The sequence below is a fragment of the Lotus japonicus genome, chromosome 5 (assembly GCF_012489685.1).
Source record: "Lotus japonicus ecotype B-129 chromosome 5, LjGifu_v1.2".
NCBI lineage: Eukaryota > Viridiplantae > Streptophyta > Magnoliopsida > Fabales > Fabaceae > Lotus > Lotus japonicus.
The window spans coordinates 29,666,315-29,681,946 of NC_080045.1; the positions used below are offsets into that span (position 1 = coordinate 29,666,315).

Sequence of the window (15,632 nt, forward strand, 5' to 3'; positions counted from 1 at the left end):
CTGGGTCTTCACGAAGAACACCAAGAGTGTATCTTCGATATTGCGGCGCGAATCCGTATGCCCAAACCCGACGGGTTGGGCCGATTCGGCAATAATTGTTGACACGCGCGGATCCGTATATTCAATCCGATGGATTGGATCGATTCGGCGGTAGTCACTCAGGCACGCGTGAGTCCGTATGTTCAATCCGAAGGATTGGATCGATTCAGCGATTGCCATTTTAACTCACGTGAATCCGTATGTTCAATCCGAGGGATTGGATCGATTCAGCGATAACCTTTCGACTCGCGTGAATCCGTATGTTCAATCCGAGGGATTGGATCGATTCAGCGATAACTCTTCGACTCGCGCGGATCCGTATGTTCAATCCGATGGATTGGATCGATTCGGCGATAGTCATTGGACACGCGCAACGTCCGTATGTTCGACTCTTTTGAGTGAACCGACTTGGCGTTGTCATTTGTTGCGTGTGCGAGTCCGTATGTTCAACCCGATGGGTTGGATCGACTTGACATGCCTAATTGTGGGAGTTGCGTGTGCGAGTCCGTATGTTCAACCCAATGGGTTGGATCGACTTGACATGCCTAATTGCTGGGATCATCTTTTGAGCATGACATTGCATTGGTACGCCATGCATCTAACTATATTTGTTGATGTGTTGAAGATCCAATTGTCATTTGTGATTTGATGTTGATAAACATCGTTATATATCTTGATAATTTAATGTTGATAAATATGCTATGTAATTACCTTAGGGTAGGCAATACATAAGTTATCCATAGTATATATATTTAGGAAAAGATCTCAGAACCTAAATATATGACGTGGCATCACATGATTAGTTGATATCTTGCTGAATCCTACGTGTCATTCATAGCTCTTCCTCCTTCCCCTCATTCAAACTACGTTTGTTTCTCTCCTTCATTGCTAAAACGCGTTTTTTTCCTCACACAATATTCACTTCTCTCAACTCTTTTCCCTTCTTCGCCGTTTCAATCCTCTCTCCATCTCTTCCATTTTTCCCTCACCGATGTCGTTCCTGCATTCCGCGATCGACCTTCTCTCAGTCTCTGGCTCCGCCACCACCTTCGCCGCTTCTCCGTTCGTGAATGACCTTCTCTCAGGCTGCGCCTCCACTCACCGACACCATACCTCCATTATGCGTGCCGTAAGTCTCAATCTCGCGACCACAACTCCCAGCCGCTCCGATCATGGGTGAAATTGCGTTTCTGCCTTCTTAATGTCTGAAGCTTCTCAACCGTAGCACTATTCGACACTCAGGTATCTTCATTTTGATTTAGGGCTTCTTTGTTTTAGGGTTCAAATTTCTGATTCATGATACTATTCGACACTCAGGTATTTGCTCGCGAAATCTGCAACGGAGCAAGGTCCCCCACTGAGAATCATCGCCGGAGCTTCTTCTCGCTCTGCTTCTGTAACTCAGTTAGAATCCTTCAAATCCCCGATTTCGATTGTGGATGACAAAGTATGAGTCTACACGTACAATGAGTAATGATCAGTTTAGAACGTGAGTAAATTGCTTCCTTTTGATTATCCAGATTACTAATGCTGTTACAGCTTCAAATTTGTGAAATTGTTTTCAAGCTAAAAAAAAACTTGAAATGAAATTTTATTCATCTTCAATTTGTTTTTTATTTATCTTTCTTCCTTACCTTTTGTCCATTTTCCCTTTCATTCTTAGAAGCAAAAATATGAGAAAACCTATCAGAAATGTGAAAAATATTTGACTATGTCGATTTTGTTGTTTTAGATTTCATTTCATATAATGACGCTACTCTGAGATTATGAGCCTCTAAGCAATGATTCATGCTATTCAGTCTCACTGTCATAATTTGTTGCAGCAAGAGAGGTTGAGGAAGGAAGCCAATATCTGAAGCATGTACTGTCTTCTCTCGCCTGCAATATTTCGCACATATACCAGAGGAACCCACTCATGGTGCTCTACTTTGTCCACTCTATAATGAAAAGAAGAAGTATTCATGAATGTGCCCTTTTTTCTTCTTCTGAAGTTATCATCTTTATTTATTTGGGTTTTGATTTTTTTGCTTTCATATCTTTGTAGTGTTCTATTCTGAAGATGTTTTAAGTGAGATAAAGCGGGTTCGCCGCAGGTCCTCGAGAGACTGTAGAGGAAGAGCCATGTACAGGTCGAGGTTCTCTCAAGTTTTTTCCCATACTTTTCATGGCGCATCCTCGGATTGCAACAGCTACTATGAAGTTCACATCCAAAATTTAATCATTCTAAGTGACAACGAAGAAGTTAAGGAAAAGAATAAGAACAGGTGCTACCTCTGCATTGTCCTTTGCACACTTGATATTTAATATTTTTTAGAACAGTGTTTATTTTGAGTCATTTATGTTCTCATTGAACTGAGGTTTTGTTTTTCTTTTCTTTGCTGTGTTGATTATTGAAGCAGCTTACTAAGGTGTCTGAACGGGAAGAACATTCAGGTTATTCGATGTGAGAGCTTGAACATCACAAAATATGATTGAACACTGAGCATAGGAAGAGCTATACGTAGGTTGAGCTTCTCTCAAGTCTTTTCCCTTAATCTTCTTTGAATCTGTTGATCTCACTGACTTATCATTTTTCTTTGAATCTCTTACTATCATTAAGGTATGGAGAGACTACTATTGTGTTTATTTATGAGTGCTTTTTGAATTGCAGGTGATGACTACAAGATCAAGGTTTGGAACTAAAAGTTGTACAGGGGATTGTTCACTCTCCTGGGTCACCTTGATTACATCCGCACCGTCCTCACTGGCCAGGTAAATTTCTCCTTTTCATAATTACCACTTCAGTTTCATCTTCAAATTGAAATGTTATTACTCACTTTCCCATGACAATTAAAACAGAATTATATTTCTGTTACAGCTTCCCATGATTTTCTCTTCTGATGATATACCTCATAATATTAGATGTTGATTGAGCAATAGATGGGAAACCACAATTTGAATTTGAAAATTGATATTGAAAGTTAGTCCACCTAGCCAAATTTCCTACTCTGTACAGACTACAAAATAAAGTCATATTTAAGTTTCTAAGCTGCTTTATATACTACACTCTTGCATTGTCTTCTGAACTATTTCGAACTCTTCTGTCACAAGCCTTAACTTTTGCTTTAGAATACTGAAATAGATTCTCACACATATATGCTAATAAGTTCTTTTTAGGATAAAAATGAATGGACGGACACGTAATTTGTATTAAGCTTTGTGGTGTTGAAGTTCTTATTAGGATAAAAATGCTCCACTCTCCCTTTTCGCTAAACCTCATTTGCTTGGCTGAGTAAAATCTTACCAGTTCCTTTCAACCTTTTGTTTTTGTGATTTCTCTGGTGCCCTTTTGGCCAGATGATCATTCTGAGTTTCTTTTGCTTATAAGTGTAGTCTTTTCCTTTTTTGTGGCTCAATAATAGGATTATTTTTGTTGTTGGTGTGACATGTGATTAGAAAAGTATATGCATCCCATGTTTCTATGCAGTATGCAGGTGAGAATCTTTATCTTAATTTGCAGGTAGCTATTTTATGATGTCCATAGAAATGTAGGCTGTTAAATGCTCAAATCCTGAGTAACCATGCATTTGTTTACTTGCTTATAGCTGGCTGCTTTGTGTTGGTGGAAAGTATATGCATCCCATGTTTCTATGCAGTATATACATGCATGAGATTGGCCTGGGAAGATGGGTTCTGCAACTTTACTGCCTCAGCAGCACCTGAAGTTACTCTGGTAGTTGTCCTACCTCATCAGTTTGAGGTAACGGTGAATTCCGGCCATATCAAGGGCTGCAACCAGAGCTCTTCTTCAAGACGTCACATGAGATCTATAACAATGAAGAAGGGTATGCCTCTAATCTTATTTTTCTTAATGGCATTCCTCAGACTATGTTCTTGGAAGGTGTCTAAAGCAAAGAGGTTAATTAATTAATTAGATTTGTGATGGACCAGGTTGATAGGGACCGTGGCTGCTGATCACACCTTAAGGTCAATTATGTTCAGAGTTGATGGAAGAATGAGCAGAGGAAATGCATTCCATAAGGGTATGTAACTCTACCAATTCAAAATAGTTGAGTGGTTTTGGAAAAATCTTTTAGGACCTTGCTTAAAATCTTTCTGAAAAAATATATCCAAGGTTTGAATGCAATGTTTACATATATAGACATTGACAAAAGTGTACAAATCACATAAGAGGAACTGAGGGCAGGATTGCAAAGACTTGGATCAAAGCTTACTGAAGCTGAAAGCTTTACCAGATTTATCATTTTTGTCCTTTATTCTTCCGAACTTACATCGCTTTGCTTTAATTCAGACTCATTTAGATGGAAATGACACAATTGACTACATAGAATTCATAACTGCTACAATGGATAGGCACAGGTCACAAAGAGATTAGTAGCACCTTTACAAGACCTTCTAATCCATAGTATATACATTCAGGAAAAGATTTCAGCCCAATCATCGCATCCATGGAACCTCCTGATTGGTTAATTTCTGAAAAAATCCTACATGGCAATCAGTCCTTCATTCCTCTTATCCTACACCTTTCTGCTTATCCTGCACTCATATTTCTTTAATAGCATTGATGTATATCAAAAAGCGTTTTCCCCCCTCTCTCTTCTCTTATCCTTCTCTGCCGTTTCAATTATTCACACCCATTCCACCTTTCTACTTTCAACCCTCAATTGATCTCTTCCAGTTTCCCCTCACCGACGCCGTCCCTGGATTCCGCCATAGACCTTCTCTCAGGCCACCGCCACTAACTGCCATCACCGCTTCTCCGTTCCGTGAATGACCTCCTCTCCATCCATTCCCATGTGGCATCTTCTCTCTCACTACTCTTCACCTTCAGTCACGTGCCTATGTTATCTTCAGATCCTTTGTCAGTAAATTTATCCCAAACATAATGGTTAAGCTTTGTTCATCATTGAGTTTTAGCTATGTTGTCTTCTACCTTCAAGTCTTTACTGCATTGCCTTCTCTATTGTTGACCTGAATTGGGTGTGAATATAGATTCTATGACAGGTTTAAAATACTGCGGAAAAATTCTCATTGAGGTATCTATGCGATTTCCCACTTACAACTTTGCTGACTTTCTGAATCCGCAAGTTGAACTTGATAGAGCTAGGCTTGTGCAACTGTTCAACAAAGTAGCCTTATGACTCTTTATCAATCTTTGTTTAGTCAGATAATTGACTAATTGTTATTAATTTATTTGACTGAAGAAGATAGAAAATGGAGGAGAGGACTGAAATTCAGAATGGGGTTGCTCTATGAAGTATGATAGTTGCTCTAGAGGAGGGGAAATGGGGTCATGAGGGAAGTGGCAAGTGGGAAAGAGAGAGATATGAGCGGTGACTTGACAAGGTTTTCTTTTGGTGAGAGTTTCATAATAACATCAATAAATGTTCCCTTTTCTTTTGGCGAGTTTCATAATCCATCAACAGAGATTTCCCCTTGTGATTTATTTATGTTAAATCCAGGTCATTTCCCTATTTTTATACATGTTAAACTTTATTTATCTGCCTTCTGATGTGGTTATGTGCTGCAGGTTTGCAAGGAGTTAGAATAAGAAGTTGGAGCAGATCTAATAGCATGATACAACCATAGAGAAATTATGGTAGTTTGGGTGGGGTTGAAAGGACACGATGCCCAACTAGGTGACAAAGAAGCAAGGTTGATGACTCATTTGAAGAGGTTGCAAAGATTGGTATTTTTATTTTACCCACGGGAAAGAAGCAAAGTATGATCCAAACAGGTCTAAGAGACCTCCATTCTCATTCCTCTAAATTCAGGTAATTACGATTTATAGGTTAACACAAAATTAAACAAGGGATGGTTTTTCTGGAATATGTAACAATTGAAACTTAATTCAGTGCAGCAAAGAAGCAAGGAAAAGCTTTCAGGAGGATAGGTTTATAATTTATATCTGCTGCTAACCTTTGCACCCCACTTAATAGTCAATAGCCTCCCCCCACCATTCTTCTTAAGAAGCAAATTATTGGATTGCCACATGAGCACCTGAATTTCACAGCACTATATTAATTGGGTTCACATCTTATTTAGCTTATGTTTCCTCTTTCAGCTTGGCACCATAATCCTAAGTAGCTTCACAACAGTCTTATATTTACTATCTTAAAAGCAACTGAGTTAGATGTTATTCTGTACAAACAACTCATGTCCATCATGTGTAATGTGAAGAAGTATTAATGATGAAAATTGATATTGAAAGTTAGTGCACCTAGCCAAATTTCTTACTCTGTACAGAATACAAAAAAAATCATATTTAGGTTTCTAAGCTGCTTTCTATACTACACTCTTGCATTGTCTTCTGAACTATTTCCGACTCTTCTGTCACAAGCCTTAACTTTTGCATTAGAATACTTATGTATTTTGTCATCAATTTATGCCCGAAATTATGAACTAATTTAATGCTAATTAGTTACCACATTACATAATTCATAAAAAAATTTAAAAATCATGTATGTAATGTTTTTTTTTAATACACTAAGGAGGAAAAGGTGTCTACCATAAGCAAGTAATTAGTACTAACTTTTTATCCATTCACCCACCCTCTGCTCACTCCCCGGGGTAAGCGTAAAAAAGTCAAAGAACAAAGTAAATATTTGACATTGATAATGATCTTTTTATCATCAGCTTTGGTTCTATCCCTGCAGGAGTGGAAGCAGGGTTTTGGATTCACTCATACTGTTAGCTGCCACTGTACGTGAGCTCTTACATCACAAGTTGAGCTTATGTGTTATGTTTCATGATATCTTTATGATCACCATTTATATAAGCATTGCTGTTAGGTTGATACCCAGAAAATTTCTGGTCTTAAAAGCAACTATAGTTTTATCACTTTATGCTTTTTTACCTGGGAGTTAATTGCTATTTTTACTATTTTACTTGAGTAAATTATAGTAACTGAATTTACAGTGAAATGGATAAAGAAATACTCAGAAAACACTCCTCTGATTACAAATGGCAGTTTACAGCAAATTATAGAAGCTGGAAAAGAAAGAAACATATACGAGAATAAACCTCAGTACTACCCAAATGATTTCCCACCACCTTTCTCACTATCCTCTCTTTCCCTCATATTCACGTCCTTTTCCCTGGTTCCAGCATCCCCTGCTACCCTACTCTGTTGCCACTGTCCAGTTTGTTAGAATTTGACCTAGCAGACACTTCCCCGCTATCTCCCACATCATTTTCCAACCTACCCTTCTTCCTCTTCCCCCTTTTACTGTAGTCCTTCATTGGAAGCCCATGATGAGGTTCATCAGTAAACCATTTTGTTCATTACGCAACAACTCAGCAGCCAATAGTTTGAGTTTTCAACTGACTTTTATGATGAACTTTTGGAAGAGACACTTTAGCTTTAGCATTGTAAATCTTGGCAGTCAACCGAAGGTATTTATCATCTAGAGTCTAGAGGATTGTGAATTTAACTTGATTTTCTTTCCTTGGTTTTCAAGTTCGTAGAGGACTTTTATAATTCTTTGAATAATTATGTGTGGTGGTTTTGTTTTGAGATGAACTGACATTGAAATCTTTGGACTCTATTTCCCAGCCATTAGATGATGTCTTCATTTTGTTAGCCCTAGGACAAGGGTATCCTCTAAGATGCTTCTTCTTACAAAGGTCACAATTCTTGATATGCTTGATGGATTATATGAAACAAAGGAAATGATTTATGCAGAGATATTGGAGCAAGCTGAGAGTAGGGAGTCTTTTATTGGGGGAGACATGTTTCTCCCGCTATAGCAGGGGATGATTTCCGTATGAAGTTTTGTAATCATTATACTTCTCTTTTCACTAATTGAAGAGCTATATCAGTACTGAGTAGAGATGTACCTACTATAATCTTGAACTGTTGCTCTCTGTGACTTTGCTACCCGCTATTGTAGCATCCTATCACTTCAGGTTTTGTTAGAATATTTCAAGAACTTAACTTTGGATTTGTGATTTTTAGAATAACTTACTTAAATTCTAAATAAGGGATGCAAATTCTGATTTTTACAGGGAACCAACAAGAGCAATAAGGGATGCGAATTCTGTAAGAGGCTAATGTGTCCCATCTGCAACCCTTTAATTTGGATAAATGGCTCAAAATCAACATATGTGACAAGGGGAAACAGTAACTGAATAATTAAACTCATCAAGCCATATTTCTATGGCCCTCTCGGATGTGGGAAAACTGTTAGCCAAAGCAATTGCTAATGAATCTCTGTTTCTTCTCCACGAGCCTTAATCTAAAACAATGTCTTAATCCAGCTGGCAAGTATGTATGTTTGGAAGAATGTCTTTCTAAGTTTTGGACTGAATAATCCATGAAATATTGGAATTTAAGATCTTTCTATATTTTTATGCTCAATGAGAGCAGCTTAAACAACTAAACACTTTTTATAAGGTTTAGTATAGGAGACGAGGGGTGGAAAATAAATAGATGCACGATGGCTTGGCAAATTTCAATTTTTCATTGAATCTCCCCCAATTTGTTTATTCCAGTTATATCTTTTCATTTTCACAAACCATGAGGGAAATCCCTTAGTTGTAGCATCAAATATGCACCATGGAATAGCAGAGGTAACGATTTCACAAGATTTATGCTGTTTATAGAAGTTTTAGCACAATTACTTAGTTTTAGAATGCTTTGGTTTTTATATGATTTTTTTCTATAATAGAAAGGGATATGTGTTTGTTAACTACATCAATCAATGTTTAGTGTTGTTGGTGACCAATCGTTCTTTCATTTATTTGATATTTTTTTTATCATTAATATTCATTAAGTACTTATCTACATTGTTCAGTAGGCCCAGTCATCGCTAGCGTGACACCTCTTGATTGGCTAATTTCCTAAAAAATCCTACATGGTAACTCTTTCTTCCTTCCTCTTATTCTACACCCTTCTTCTTATCCTACACTCATCTCTCTTAAAAAGCATACATAAGACTCTCTAATTCATCATTTCTCTCCATCATTTTATTTCCATTCTCCCAGCCTACATAACTCCCAGCCTCCCTTGACCTCCGGCGATTCATTCTCGGTGTTCATCCCCATTTTCCATTCAATCGACCAATTAGATCTGAATCTTTTTTGTTAACTATTAACAAGTTGAGTGCTTTTCAATTGCAGGAGATAATTACCAGATCATGGTTTGGAACTACATCCGCACAGGTGAAGTCGATATTCTATTTAATAAATATTGTTTATATTGTTCAAATCGATTTTTTTTTATCTACCTGGAATGTTCATTGAATTTCTTAGCGTTGAATGTCACTGGAAAGAGGGAAAGGTAGGAAACACAACAAGAATGCAAACAGATTCTAGAGGACCAAGTATACAGAACAATTACAGAATTCAACTACTTGATATATACTTCTGTAACACCCCGATTTCGGTGGCGTCACTTTAGTAACCAAAACTAAACTTAATGCGGAAAAACGTAAATATTTTTTTTTTTGATAATAACTAAGACAAGACTGAATTAAATAAAACCCAAATGCGAAAGGCAACAGAACTAATATACAATATATATAGCATCCCCCGCTGTAAATAGCGACCTCGTCACGAGTAACCTCCAATGACGGAAAGTAGAAAAGTGTAACGCCCGTAGGCAAAATGTACAATCCCAAAATGTTAGGTCAAGTGTCAGCAACACAAGCCCTCAAAAATAAGAATAAGTCAGAGCTAGGACACTAACACCCAACCTTAATAGACTCTAATCACCCATCCCCCATACTTCCATCATCGACTCCCATCTGGTCACGCATGAAGTCCGGGTCCACGTCGAAGGCTCAATAGTAGTCATTTCGCTCCGGGTCTTCCCCGAACGACGAGGAATCACGGAAGAATCCACCAACGACATCTGACAAAAAGGGCATACATAGCCCCCCAAACACAAGTAGCACGTGCAAGGGTCAACTTACGGAATATAGGATAGAGAATACAAGACACCAGATAAAGTATAAGGGATATATATATATGTTGTCTATATACATATAAGTTCTGCATTGTCTACCCTAAGGTTTAAACATAACATGTTATCAACACTCTAGTACAATTCCATCATCAAAGCACATAACGATATCTATCAACATCTACTCATCAAAACACATAACGATGTTTATCAACATCAACTCATCAAAACACATAACGATACAATTAGAGTGCATGATATGTCAATGCAACGTCACTCTCGACGGTTCCAGAAAGAATAGGCTGGGCACGATCGAGTCGGTCCTAACACTGGCATTGTGTCGACCATAACCCTCGACTGTCACTTACCACCTTGACATAGCCGGATCAGTCCTAACCCTGCGGGTCGACTTTTCCCTCCGCTATGCCCGACAATCAACAGGTCGATCCTAACCTTACGGTCGATCATATCCCCCGTCGATGTCCGAATTACCCGAAGGTATAAACTGTACCCGAAGGCATAAACTGTACCCGAAGGCATAAACTGTACTTGAAGGCATAAACTGTACCCGAAGGCATAAACTGTACCCGAAGGCATAACTGTACCCGAAGGCATAAACTGTACCCGAAGGCATAACTGTACCCGAATCTCATTCGTCCTATCAAACTTTCCCCAAAACTCTCAAAATAAAATCGGCATGACCTGCCCGCTATTCTCACTATTCAGAAACTCAGATTTCATTGCTAAAGCATAAATAACTCAGCACCATCAATCAACATGTCATATATCAACATAATAAGCAATAACCACATAGCACTTAGCATATAAGGCATGCACCACACATCCTAGATTACCCACATAGCACATAGCATGTAAGTCAATCTCCAAAAACATTCAGTAGACGAATCATCTACATTGTCAGCCGAAGCCTCAGAAAACTTTTCCCAGTCAATCACAAACAAGTGCATAAACAATAAATCAAGTCGAATTCGTCGACACCTAAAGCATTAGCTAGTAAGGTAAGTTGCCCTTACCTCTAGTTATTCCAGCGTTCTCCTCAAACGTTCCTTCACAATGAGCTCCTTGATCTTCAGGAAATTCTTCAAAAGAACCTTTAAAGTAAAACCACAGAATTCTATCAAAATCTATCGGAAACTAAGCTATCAATGCTCACTAAGGTTACACGAAGTAGTTCATACTCCGAGGTACGATAATCTAGCGCGAAAGGACAAGTTTTCGGAAAAGGAATTTTCCCCCTCCTCCTCTATAGGGCTCGGCCACTTTTCACAATTGTGGGGCTCGAATTTTCTTCGATCAAACTTGGTTCCTATGCTTTCATTAGCCGTAACTAAGGGTATTCTGAACTCGGAAAAATTATCGGATCAAAAACTGTCGCAGGGGTATTTTGGTCATGATTTTTAACTTAGAAATTTCAAAACTGAAATCCCAAAAACCAAATTTTGCAGGGACGTTACTAACGACGTTTATGACAACTAATCCTACTAACACTAAGCTAAGGCGATAGTTTTTAGCCTAAAGGTTGAAGCTTTACCTCAAAAACTCCAAAAATGGGTATTTAAGGCTAAAATTGATTTCGGCGGAATTCCGGCGACATAACGGAAAATCTAATCCGGCAGAAGTGATCTTGGGCACATATAGAAGAGGTTTAGAATCAGAAATGAAAGATTCAGGATAGTTTTGCAAAAACTCATAAACTATCCGCTCAGAAAACTCTACAGAAAAGCTATGGAAAAAGCGATCAGAGGTAAGGATTAGCGACTATACCTCGAAACCTTGAAGTAGCAACTGATTGATCGACGATCAAGCAAACGATGAAGAAAATCTTCTCTTCTCCCTCCCTTGTAGAACTCGCGGCCTTGATGAAGAAAATGGAGGAAAATTTGAGTTTTTCTTCCTTTCTTTGCTATATATAAAGGTTGGAAATTCGCGGGAAAATGAAAGTTTCGCGAATCTGATTTTTCCGGCGTCATACTCCGTGAATTAATAGATATGTTTTGGCGAAAGAATTCCAAAACTAAAATGAGGTCTCTTTGTATTTTTGGCAACTAATGCATAATCGGTATAAACTATTTTACCCGATAAGTTGCTTTTTGCATCGGATGTCGGAATAGAAAACTTCCTTCTGAAGAAAGATTAAAATCATCAAGAGAAATGGGTGTACGCGTGTGGAATATTCATTTGAAGCTCTGAATAGATAAAGTCTTCATTGTCGAGAAATTCTAGGGTTTTGAAATACCAGGGATTCGGTTTCGGCAAACTTCCGATGATTGGAATCGGACGTTCGTAGATCCTAGAGTTTCGCCTCGAAACGATTGTGATATATGGAAAAAGAGAAGTTCTAACATTTCTCTGAAGATTTTTGGAATTAACTGCCATCGTGCCTAAAAGTGAAAATTAGCTATATACTAGGGTTTCTGACCTAGGTTAAGCGTATAACGATCGTGCTATAACTTAAATCGACTTCGATAAAATCCTTTGACTTTTCCTGAACTTTCTCCTTCATAAATCTATTTCATTTGACAAACTCTTGTTCAGGTTTCCTTTCACAATACATCAACCCTAATCGTGAATAAGATTTTATTCACTAAGCATAAGCTTAAAACTTGGGTCTTACATTACTACCCTCCAAAAAGAAAGTTTCGACCTCAAAACTTAAGGGTCAGTAGTAGTTCTGGATATTATTCCTTGATCTTTTCCTCTAACTCTCATATAACACCGTCCGTGTCTTTATTCCAAATAATTTTCACTAAAACACTCTGCTTTCTCTTCGATTGTTTCACTCTTCTAGCCCCAATGCTGGTTCGACGGCGTCTCAACAGACATAACATCTTTCAACTTGCCGAGGTTTAACTACAATCGTCAATGATGACACCACTAAAACTCTTACTCAAATATGATCTTCAGCTTCCGAAGTCGATCTTTACCCTAAGATTCTCATTCCACTTAGCAAAATTCACTTGCTAATCTCTAGCTTGTATCACCGAAATCCATAACAAGTTTCATTCACTCTTAGACTTTAAGCAACTTGTCCAAATATGACAACCTCAAGTGTTCATCTTAATACTAACACTTCCCTTTTCTGTAACTTGATCACCATCTCGTCAATCAACTTCTTAATCTCTCTATCAAATTCTAACCAACTTCGAGTCCCAGAAACTTAAGACAACAATTCATAGACTTAAAACCTGAACCTTCACCAAGTTTGGACCTCTAATGTCCGTTAATTCTTCAATGCTTCCTAAATGAATATCCATTTCTTCAAACTATATCTCCTTCGCAAGACTCGGCCTACTAAGGTTGGGTGCTAGTGTCATAGCTCTGATTGTCATTTCTCATTTTGGGGCAGGGTAGGTTCCCGACTATTAGCTTTTTGTGTGGTTCTCTTCCATGAGGATCACAGGGAGTTTGTCGGACGTTGGAGGTCCTTTGGAGGCCGTTTTGGGCTGACTCACTTTCTTGGAGGATTGTATTTATAAAACTTATGACTCTGTCTATGAGTTGCACTTATTTGCCTGCGGGCACTACTTTCAGTTACCCGAGGACACTCGTGACGATATTTTTAATTGCAGCGAGGGTTGTGCTTATATTGTATATTAATCGCTGTTAATCGCGATTGAGTTGAGTCTTTACTTCATTAAGTCTTTAGTTTTATTATTTAAACAAATCAAAAAAAAAAAATCACGTTTTTCCGTTTTATTTACTTTTGGTTACTAAAGTGACGCCACCGAAATCGGGGTGTTACATATGTGTGTTGGTGGTGATGTTATTTTTTATTTTTTTTTTATTTTTCAAGTTATTTATAGAAAATGGAAAACGCGGAAAAATGAATATTTCGCGATTCCGATTTTTCCTGCACATTCCTCTGTGAATTATAAGATAGAATCCGGCGATAGAATTTCAGAACTCGAAACAGGTTTCTCAGAATTTAAGCAAACGATTCACTAACAGTGTTAATCGATTTAACCCGAAAAGTTACTTTTTGCAGTTGATGTCGGATGACAAAACTTCCTTCTGAAGAAAGATTGGAAACATCGAAAGAAATGGGTGCATGCGTGTGGAATCTTCGTTTGAAGCTCCGAATAGAAAAGGTCTTCATCAACAATTTACTTTAAGGTTCTTGAGCTATCAGGGATTCAGTTTCGGCAAACTTGCGAGAATCGAAATCGATCATTCGTACATTCCAGAGTTTCGTGTCGAAACACTTGTCGTGGAAAGGAATAAGAGACATTTTTAGATTCCTCTGAATATTTTTGAAGATCGTTTCTACAGTGCTTTAAGAGCAGGTTAGCCCTTTACTAACGTTTTCGCCCTAAGGCGGAAGTGAATGAAACTCGTGTTATAACCTATAGCGACTATAGAACTATTCTTAACCATTTCCTGAACTTTCTTCTTCATAACGCTAATCCAAACATTAAACACAAGTCAAGTTCCCCTCACGCTTACACAAAATCCTATGCGTGAGTTGGAAATTAATTATTTATTTAATTCTAAAATCTTGGGTCTGACAACCTTCGTACGAGTCGGAGAGAAGAACTTGAAGAACTGTGGATGACTCGAAGAATAGAGTCGGGTGTAGGGCTAGAGCCTTGGGTTAGAGAGCTTACCGTTATTGGTAAGCTTGCATAATGAGTTTAGAAATTTATATTTGGAGTTGCAGATACTCGCCTTGTTCAAGGTTTAATGTAAATTTATTTACAGTTGGGAGTATGCATGACATGTTTTGGAAATACTGCGAAAAGAAAAAAAATATACTCGTGTTTATACATTCTTTTGGAAAATATTGCATATTTACTTTAATAGGTTATTAAAGTGACACCCGAAATTCGGGGCGTTACAACATGGTAGGTTCCCGATACATTGTTTTTTGTGGTTCCCATGCTTAGGAATCACTGAGAGTATATCAAACTTATGAATATTTTGTTATCAGGATTTCATAGTCGTGTTTGATCCTCTCTTCTGCTTCGGTGATGCGTTTATGGTACTTGTTTGATGGACAACTGATGTATGTCTTCGTGCTCTTGTCTATATTTGATGACAAATGTTCTTTTTTATAGGCAAATGTTAGTTGTTAGCAATGTTAGTAAATTAGTCCTCCACAGGGTTCGAACCCTTGACCCTTCATCCCACCCAACCCTTATGTCCCTAGCTCTTACCACTTGAGCTATCATTCGAGGACATTTGATGACAAATGTATATTTACTTATTATCAGGAGTTATGCATGACATCATTTTGGAGTTATGCATGAACCATCATCCTTTCCCGTTACGTCGCATATAGTGTACCCCAAGTCATGTAGGGGATAACGTTGTCTTCCACCTTCATGGCCTTGATACGGAAAATGCTTGAGATTGATGTTTCGTGTGATGAGGATGATTCTTCTAAGGACTCACAGGAGTAGAGTCTAGGGCATGGTTGGTGTACTTTTGCAGGTAGAGTGCTTGACGTGACATGGTAAAGTGCGTAGGGTTTTGACCAGCTGAGTTTGTATTTGTGGGACATGGTAGCTTCCCGATGTATTGTTTTTATGCGCTTCTCTTGTGTGGGAATCATAAGAAGTATATCAGGCTTATGAAGTCATTTTTTATCATAAGATTCTATAGGCAAGTCTACTTCTCTCTATTGTTATTATTATGTTTGTTGACTGATTCTCGCCCTCAAGTGTTAGTG

General features: G+C 38.1%; 1 long non-coding RNA gene across 3 annotated transcripts; it reads left to right on the forward strand.

Moving 5' to 3' along the window:
• Nucleotides 1–4,639: 4,639 nt before the first annotated feature.
• LOC130720847 (uncharacterized) lies at nucleotides 4,640–14,614 on the forward strand. Of its 3 annotated transcripts, none has more exons than XR_009013253.1 (7): nucleotides 4,640–5,075; nucleotides 5,244–5,396; nucleotides 5,570–5,813; nucleotides 6,696–7,947; nucleotides 8,047–8,897; nucleotides 9,160–9,201; nucleotides 13,950–14,614. It is a non-coding gene; the product is annotated as an uncharacterized LOC130720847 (long non-coding RNA). The 3 variants fall into 3 exon arrangements; XR_009013254.1 differs by having other exon boundaries at nucleotides 5,247–5,396; XR_009013252.1 differs by having other exon boundaries at nucleotides 4,640–5,396.
• Nucleotides 14,615–15,632: the final 1,018 nt, after the last annotated feature.